The following is a 9602-nucleotide window of genomic DNA, read 5'->3' as shown; positions in this document are numbered from 1 at the left end:
AAGCCCTAATTGTCCTGAAGAGTTTGCCCACTCAAAGGACTTAGGCTCCTCTGTACTCTGACTGACCTGAACCTCTACAACTCTCCTTTTTTTGTTTTGTATGGCCTTTTGAATAGACATGACTTGCCTTTAAGGAAGGTGGAGAAAGAAAGCAAGGCAGATACTGGCAAAAACAAGCACAACAAAATAAGGCAAGTATCAATAAACATCCTCCAATGAAAAGCTGTTTTATTCATATAAAATTTAGTAACCATGAGGTTATCCAATCTAATAAATCCCAGCCTCCATCATCTCATTGCACCTTCTTTGTAGTGTCTTTAAATGATCCAGTTTCTTTTGAATGGGATTACTGTTATCATTTAAATTAAACCATTACATATTAAATTCATGGCACCCCTTATTATATAGCAACAACAAATAATCAATAGCATTCCTATTACCAAGAATATTTTGATGAATACAAATTTTCAGAAGAATTAATAATTTCCACTGAGCAGACCCAAATATTATAATGAGTGCAGGAAACCAAAGATGGAACAGATTTTTGTACCGGTTCACCTCCAACAAGGATACAACACAATAGTAACCAGCATAGTTGTGGAATTTTGCATAAATTTTACAGAAATGTAATGAAATTACCTGTTAGCAATTATTCAGCAGATATTGTTAAACTCTCTATATCCCCCCAAGCCATTAGATTATTCAAAGATCAAGGGTCTCTTGAGCTTCTTGTTCATGTCAGAGGTTCATTCTTTGATTCAGGGTTCTCTTCATCTAGGATCAAATGGAATTTGGGAATCAAATTTTGAAATCCTTGATGCCAACTCATGATGAATGATGGGTCTCACATACCTGTCAGGAATCCAGACAGAACCTGTATGAGTAAAAATAGAGTATCACCTCACCCATGCACTGAAATTTACAGGATCCTGCCATATCAGATCTGGTGGAACTCAATATTTTATATAAATCTTTCATAGTGGTAACTTAGGGGTAAATTGCCTGTCCAAGGCAGAGGACTAACAATGAGTATTACCTTCATATTATATATTAAGGTCATTTATTGTGAATAAGGCAATATTGAAAGTATTATTAATAAGTGAAAGTCTGGTCCCCACTTCTTTAATGCACATTTTAAATGTGTGATATACATGTTCAAGTAAAGCCTGTCCAGCAAGATTTTGGAGAATTCCATGGGTTAGAATTATATGCCATTGATTACAGAACTGAGCAAAGGCACTAGACATATAAGCAGGGGCACTATCAGTTTTTAAATGATTAGGTTTACATTCCAATGCAAGCTTCAGCATGGTCTGGCTAGAGAAATTGATGCCTAGGGCTTTCAACCTTTTTGTCCTTGGTTGGTAATCAGGCTGGCCAGATTTGGGTGCAGACAATTAAGAAATATCTCCCATTACTTTTGAGGAAGTGGGTGTCGTGTAAGCTGAGGGTAGGGGATTTTAATATGGTTCCTTTTCATATGACTTGAGGCTGAGACCTCACTCAGAATTTAAGATACCAATTACACTGTTGATAATTATTTGATGTGAGGGAGAACATTTGCCAGATAATTCTACACTTAAAATCTCTTCAGAAGTGTAATATTAATCTGGTGTTTTGCTCTTCACAATCCCTATAATGTGGAGATCCCCAGGTGTATTATGGGACTTGGAAATTAGGGTGCACTGAGGAAGGGTTGTTTTTCTTCAGGAACACTCTGTTTTCCAACATCCCCATTGCCAGCAATGGGATGTGGCTTCATTGGGGTCTTGAGATATAGCAAGATTTTGCCCAATGTACAGTCCACCCACATCAGAAACAGGGTTCAGGGGGTGTATTAGAAGGACTGTGGGGACAAGAACAGCAGTGACTTTTTTAGGCCTATGGATGGCTGAGGCTCAGAATTGGGGTTTAGTTTAAGATGAGTTTCTTTTTCCTGTTTGACCTCATCTTCCTTTTTGTTACAAGTCTTGAAATCAGTATCTAAAAATTGCTTCTGTAAAGAATTGGTGCCCTTTTCTAACTATTTATGCTTTTATGTTATCAAGTGCATACCCACTGATAAATTGGTCAGAGAGAGTATCAGTAAATGTGTGAGGTGTAGGGTTGTATATTTGGTTATGGAGTAAAGGAAAAACAAAGGTTGAAGATAGGGAACCTCAAACCAATTGTCTGGATTCATATGCCACAGGTGTGCCAGTCACTAAACTGGACTTTTTCTACTGGGGATTAGGGGAAAGTCTTCACCCAATCTTAATGGCAGGGAAAACCCAGAATGCTGACTCCCTAAATGGTAGGTACTTAACTGCTGGAAGCCCAGATAGATGGAGTCTTACCTTTCTGGGAAGAATGGGAAGGCCATTCCTGCAGGCAGGAACAGAATGACAGATGTCTTTGATTTATGAGGTTGCTGAGTGTGTAGGGAAGAGTAGATTTGGGAGCAGAGGAAATTGAAATGGGACAACTTTATGCCGCTAAAAATTTTGCCACAAAACCTTGCACTTTACATGTGGCATAGAGCTACACTAATGTAGTAGCTTGTTGATATTTGGTACCCCTGTGGGTGGTCAGAACCAGATGTGAGACATAAGACCTTCCTGCAGCAGGAGAGAATGACCCTGAAAAGCTGCCTTAACTTGCCTTTGGTACCCCTCTCACCCACACACAAAATTTCTCTCACACAAAACCTGGCAGTTGCTCAGCTACAGTGGACTTTAGAGGACATAAAGGGCCTACATTCTACAAGGAGGGTTGGCACAGTGAGTTTTGGTATTCAGACATATTTTAAGTTGTTGCTGTGGTGACCCCCAACTTTCAGAAAGCCACAGAAGTGCTGGATGTTCAATGGTCACTTTCAGGACTCATCAGTCATTTAACTTTGACTGTGGGAGAGAGAATTGGCTTCTGAGATACAGGGAATGACTAAATATAACTTTTTCTGTTTCCTGGTCTGGGAATCAAAATGTTAGCACAGAATGTCTGAGCCAGTGGCAAACTTCTTGGATAAGCACAGCATTTACTCATCAATGAAACCAATGATGAAGTACATTAAATGAGGAAAAGGTCCATCCTCTGATGGAGCCACTTTCTTGGAGGAAAAAGAGCCACTCGTCAAAGTAGGAGTCTGTGCTTACATAGGTTACACTGAGAAGTGATTTATGGAGACAGTTTGTCAGCTTGGGCATGCAGGAAATGGATTTTTGAGAATATGAAGTTTGTTTCACAGGGCAATATTTTGACTTGGGGAATAATGGAGGGTCTGTGGTCACCATACAGTGCTTATCTGCTTCCCTTCAAGGTCCCATTGTACTGTAGCTGCGAACAAATTTATTTTGGGGAAGGATCAATGGTTTGGATTCCTCTCAGAGACTGTCACTTTAGGCTTGATGGATGTCTCCTTCCCAGGACTTGTCTTGTCACTATATGATGGTCACTTCCTTTCTAAGGATTGTCCTGTCATAGGGAAAGAATATATGAAAGTGAATCAATGCCATCCTCACTCCCTTTTCCCAGGTTACAATATTTGGGGTTTGTTATTTTCCATATCTTATGCCTATGAACTGCCACATGGAACAGTGGGAAAGTGGTGGGTCTGATTTCCCCTGGTTTGCTGGACTCAGTTAACTATTTGCTAGTCTCAGATAAAATCATGCTGACCCATTTGCAGATGTCCAAATCTGACTTCAAAATTGCTTTTGCATTGGTGCATGGTAATCACAAGATGTTGCCTGGCACCTTGCCCATCTTCCCACAGATGATTTCTGAGCTCATTGTTCTGTGGACCCACTTCAGGAGTCAAACATCCTCTGTATTGGCTAGGGTGTGTGACCATTTAGCCTCAGAAATTTCTTCATTAAGCCTGTTTCTAGAATTTTTCAGCATTTTCTATCCTATATGGCAATTCCACCCTTTCTGCAAAGGAGCTTTCTCTAATTTTGTCCCCTTTTCTCATTTAATGTACTCAAACTATTTTCTCACACTCTTTGCCCAATATTGAATATTACTGCATCCCATTTTCATCCACCTCAGGGAGAAGCAGTATTCCCACTGAATAGCTGAGCTATGAGAAATATTGCTTCACTTCTCACCCACCATCTTTCATCCCATGTTCTTGGGAGAAATCCTAGTTCTTGGCCAGCAGCAGTGAACATCTCAAGTGTGTAAACCTGCAGGGAGGAGCGTTCTGCCTTGGCCACCTAGGAAAATACACAACTCCCCCAAATTGCCTCAGTGTTACCAAGGGAACCCATATAGGAACATGGTGGTCTTATTATCTGTGGTGCACTGTGATTGGGAAAGAAACCTATAAATCGTATATCTGTTCCTGCAATAAATGAGTTTACAATCTGCTTGCCACAAACCTGCTTCCACCCAACTCCGGAGTGTTAATCTTAACTCTGAGCTGCTTACCCCATGTATGAGGCAATCTGGCACAAGAGAAGCTATACTTTTTATCTTGTTTGCTACCAGGGATTGAACTTAGAAGTGCTTAAGTACTGAGCCACAGTCACAGCACTTTCTATTTTTTATTTATAGACAGGGTCTCTTTAAGTTTCTTAGGGCCTCACCACATTGCTGAAGGTGGTCTTAAACTCAGAATTCTCCTGTCTCATCTTCCTGAGCTTCTGGCATTAAATGCATGTGCAAGCTTGCCCATCCATTAACTGGAATATATTTTAGGACCACTTCAGGCCAATTTCTCCTCAAGCCTGATTGTAGTAAAATCACTTTGGGCCACATTTTCTTCACTACTTAAGGAATTTCTAATTATAATACTGGGAGATGACTAATTGGATGGATAATCATTCAAGTGGACATAAGGAACTTGTTTCCTTCCTAAGAACTTCGTGTATCTCATTAAAATGTGTGAAAATAGAAAAGATTAATTTCTTTGACCTACTGATAGAAAAAGTCCATAAAACCTCAAAGGGAAATTCAGTAAAAATTAGGATGATTGGTTTTGCATCATAAATTATCAGTAGTAAGGCATCTGTGTTCTTTGGGTGAGGGATCATTCTGCAGAGGGTATGACTGAGGCTGTGAAAATTCCTGACAATATTCTTCCTGTTTCAGTTCAACATTTTTTTTATATCAAAGTCACATGGACAAAAAATGAGGATATAATGCAGAGTTACTGACTGCCTATTCACCAGAGTTTTCTCCATAATTTACATCTTTCATTTCTGTAACATTTATTGTAATTATTGGACTGACATAATAATATTGATGTTGATATATCATTATTAAATAGACTACTTGTTTTGTAATTCTATAACTATTGACAAAGATCATACTGCTGAGTAGCCACTGTCATAGTGACTTACAGATTAAGTTCACCACACCAAGGTTCCCCTTCTTCAGATGTTCAGTCTTCCCATTTTCCCTGAATCTCCATCAAACTTTAATGTTTTCATGGCCTATTATTTCTCATTTTTTCCTGGATTCAGTAATGTGGCATTTTAGACCAGCTGTTTCCCATAGCAATATGTTTATGTGCTTACATGTTTATTAGCCACTTTCCTTTTATTGCTGGACTTAATTCTGTCCCTTGTTCCCCAGAACTGAGGCCCAAATGGGCAATGCCATGCTGACAGGCTGCCCATTATTCCTACAGTGCAGCTCATTGTGAATACATCTATTCACAGATTGGTGGACACCTCATTGCTAACCAGCATTTCTGGTACCTCCCTACCTCCCATGAGATCTCTGTCCTCAGCATTTAGAGCTTGAGTAGCTCCCTAATGCCCATGCCACCAAGACATGTGCATACCAGATTCCCCTGAGCAACCTAGCCAACAATTTTTGACAACAAATGGCCATGCACTGCCTATTTGATCTGACAGCCATCTTGAGATTTTTCTTAATTAACCACGCCAAGAAACAGAATAGGAAGTCAGAATTTTCCCTCTGTAGTAATGACCATTTATTGCAACTGCTGTTACTTTATATTGTAATTTTTATTTATTCCTTTTAGATATACATGACAGTGGAATATATTTTGACATATCATGCATACATGGACTATAATTTTCTATTCTTGTGGTTGTCCATGTTAAGTTTCTCTGGTCATGTCTTCAATTATGAACATAGAAAGTTATTTCCATTCATTTCCACTCATTCTTTTGTCTTTTTATTTACCATTCCCCTACTTTCCCTTCATTTTCCTTTGTCTAATCCAGTGAACTTACATTGGATGAACTAATCTCCCCATTCCATTAGTTACTTCAAATAGTGCTACTCTTCCTAGTGACTCGACAAACTCAACAAGTCCAGAGGTAAACTTTCTCCTTATAGCATAAAGTAATCCATGGTACCTAAAAAGCAAAAGAGATCAGGGAGCTCAAAGTAAAAGAGTAAAGCTTCAGGCCTGAGGTGAATGCATCCAAGTCTCCAGGGTTCTGCCAAGAAGACAAAGGACACCCCAAAAGGGAGAATTAATGCCTTCCTGTTTTCCTCCAGGATGTCCAGTGTTTCTACAAGTATCCCTTCAGTCTCTTCCTGTGATAGCCAGAACTCTGATGTTTTCTCTTAGATTTTTTTTTCATTCATTGACTTGAAGGACTTGACATAAAATTTTACATTATCCTCAGCAAATGAGGTCACCAAGAAAGGAAGCAGACAGGGATCAGACAACATGTTAGCTTAACATATATTAATGACTTTTATTGAATATGAACCAAGATTTTAAATCAGTTAGGTGTGTGTGCATGTGTGTATCTGTGTGTGTGTGTGTGTGTGTGTGTTTTAGATTGGGTTTTGGTACATTTTCTGGGATTCAAGTGATTCTTTCACCTTAGCCTCCTGAGAAACTAGATGTATCAGTGTGTGCCATCATGCTGCCTAAACAGAGCCACATTTAACAAGTGACTCAATACTAAGTAAGTCCTGTTAGTCAGTTTTGAGTCTGTATAAAAAATAACTGAGATAAAAACTTACAGATATACTAAGGTTTCTTTTGATTCACAGCTTTGGTGGTTTTGGTTTATCAATTGTTGATCATGTTGTTTTGGGGTGGTGGGAGTGCACAATGGAACAAAATTTCAGAGAATAACAGATAAAAGGGTGGGACTCTAATGATTCCACTAGAGTATGCTCCCAATGATGTACTGGGTTTCATCTCTCCCCTTCTCTCTGTTTTTCTTTCTATTGTAGTCAGGATAGAATCCAGGTCTTTGAACATGCTAGCAAGCACTCTAGCACTGAGCCAAATCCTCAGGTCCTAGGTCTCACCACTTACAGGCTCCCTCACATTCCAATAGCTCCATATTGGATACCAAGCCTTGACCATATAAACATTTGTGGCTGGTGAAGATCCAAACTATCAACAACGTCCTTATACCTGTAGCCAAAGACAACAAATAGAGTTTGGGTGTCCTCACCCAAACTCCAGATCACTCTCATGTAGCAGCCAAAAGAGTTCTGATATATATTGAGGAATTACAAGAAATAAATTCAGTAATACCTCCAAACTGCAGGAGCATATTTGGTAGTTTTCAATAGAGTGTATATGCAACAGAATCATGTGAAAAGGGAAGCACAGATTTATTCAAATATATAAACAATATGAACTATTACCATTTACAGTTTGCATTAAAAATTTAAAAACTAAATTATGAAGAATTTTTTTCAATAAGAAAAAATATTTGTCATAAATATCTTTTCAGCTTTTATGTAAGTTCATGAAAGTTTATGTAAGTTCACTACTTGGCTGTAGTGCAGAATCAGATTCTAGGTGACAGAATAAAGCACCACCTCTGGCTACTGGGTGATATTATCCTGTGGGACTAGATGTCTGCAGAGCTGACATCATGCTTCTCTTTGCTACTAATGATGGTAATAAATTGTCAGATTCCATTTAGGCTTGTTGTACCCTCCACAGCAGTAGGAAAGCTGCAATTGTAAACTTTCTGGTCCGGTCAGTGAACATATTGCAGTTTGGGGACTGCTTGACAGTGACTTGTAGATAATGGTAGTTAATTGTGAATAATCATGTGTGATGTGATTTGTAGCAGCAATTTCATGCACCTGAAATGTTACTTACTAATATCTCAAATACTTTTCCATACCCCTTGGTAATCAGATTAAAGCTAGTTTTTATTTTATGACAGGTGCTAGAATTGCTTTGACTATCTTATCCTAGTGCTATTCCAATTAGCTTACTCTTTATAGTGACAAAGTGTCTCAGTAGACTGGTAATCTTGTTATTGTATCTAATGTTTGACAAGACCTGTCTTGCTGTAGGTGGAAAGGAATTCCCCAGTGGAAAAGAGGAAAGTTTTCCATTTTCAGACTATCATAAACAAGCATCATCTGGTAAAAAACTTTTTGATTATGCCTCTCATTTTCCAACATAATGACCCAGTGGTTTTAATTGGGTACCCATCGATACAAATGAATTGATGGCCTCACATGTACCCAAATGGGAGGGACATATCATAAAGTGTACTAAGAACATTATTTTTTATTATAAATACATTTAGATGATATATTTGTGAGATGTATCTACTAAAAACAGAGAAGAGTAATGGCACACATGAACAATTTATGTGGCTTACAGTAAGATTTTAGTTCTAAATACCTTGGTCATGAGAAGAAAATATGGATATTGAACTGGAAAATCTAGTTCTAGAATAAAAGGTAGGGAGTGAACAGGGTGGGAGAAAAGACAGAAGGGGAAAGAAGATCAGAAAGTAAGGAAATAACTCATGACTAATGGGATTTCTATAATTGGGCTTGAGACATGTTAAAGAGGCCTCCTTCTTGAGTGAGCCAGATTTCTGTGCATTCAGATGACTGTAACTTCCCTCAGTAACTGTGGATCCTCAGCTAATCTCCCATTTTAGTTCATTCCTCCACTTCTATCATTCAAGTCAAGCTTAAATTTGCAGATCTGTTTTCATTATTGAGCACAAATCCACCAAGGAAGTTTTATGGGCCATGACTTCTCATAGAAGTATTTTCTGCAGCTTCTGTAGTTTGTAGCTTAGCCAAGAGTAGGTGGAAACCATGGATGCTATCTCCCCAGGACTCTCATTTCTACCTCAAAAATGGAACACCTTTGCTGCTTTTAGTAGCCCTGGTTGTGTCCACCTATGGTGAAGAACCAGAGGAGCTGAGCTGGCCAGAACTGATTCACAGGCCCTGATTTCTGTCTCTAGTTGATAGTGTTAGTAACCACCGAAATTCAGAAATGGATAAAGCACAGGGAGAAGGGTTATATTGCTAAGAAAATAGAGAAATATGTGGGGCTACGCCAAAAGCCAAATACAAGTTACTCTTAATATCAACAAATGTTTATGGTATCAAACACAATTACTTGTTTTTAATGCATTCCTCAAATACCTTAAGTGTCCTGCTGAATTACCATAAATTTTGTCAGATATCTGGAACATTATTTTTATTTTATTGGTTACAGGGTGTAATTGAGATGGATATTTTCTGTGTGTGTGTGTGTGTGTGTGTGTGTGTGTGTGTGTGTGTGTATCAGGAATTTAACCCAGGGGTGCTTAACATCTTCCAGCCAGTTTTTATATTGTATTTAGGGACAGGGTTTGGCTAAGTTGCTTAGAGCCTCTCTATATTCCTGAGACAGGCATAGACTT

The 9602-nt window shown here is 38.6% G+C and overlaps 1 protein-coding gene across 1 annotated transcript in view; it reads right to left on the bottom strand.

The window, feature by feature from the left end:
* Positions 1-734: 734 nt before the first annotated feature.
* The window catches only part of LOC306650413 (zinc finger protein 519-like), a 135635-nt gene continuing 126767 nt past the window's right edge, over positions 735-9602 (bottom strand). Inside the window, exon 2 of the transcript XR_013760915.1 lies at positions 735-874. The gene's annotated coding sequence lies outside the window, so the exon portion shown is untranslated. The remainder of the gene's footprint in view (positions 875-9602) is intronic.

This window comes from Sciurus vulgaris (genome assembly GCF_902686455.1).
Source record: "Sciurus vulgaris genome assembly, chromosome: 19".
Classification (NCBI taxonomy): domain Eukaryota; kingdom Metazoa; phylum Chordata; class Mammalia; order Rodentia; family Sciuridae; genus Sciurus; species Sciurus vulgaris.
The sequence above is the reverse complement of the archived record's forward strand: the minus strand, read 5'-3'. Positions and strand labels throughout refer to the sequence as shown.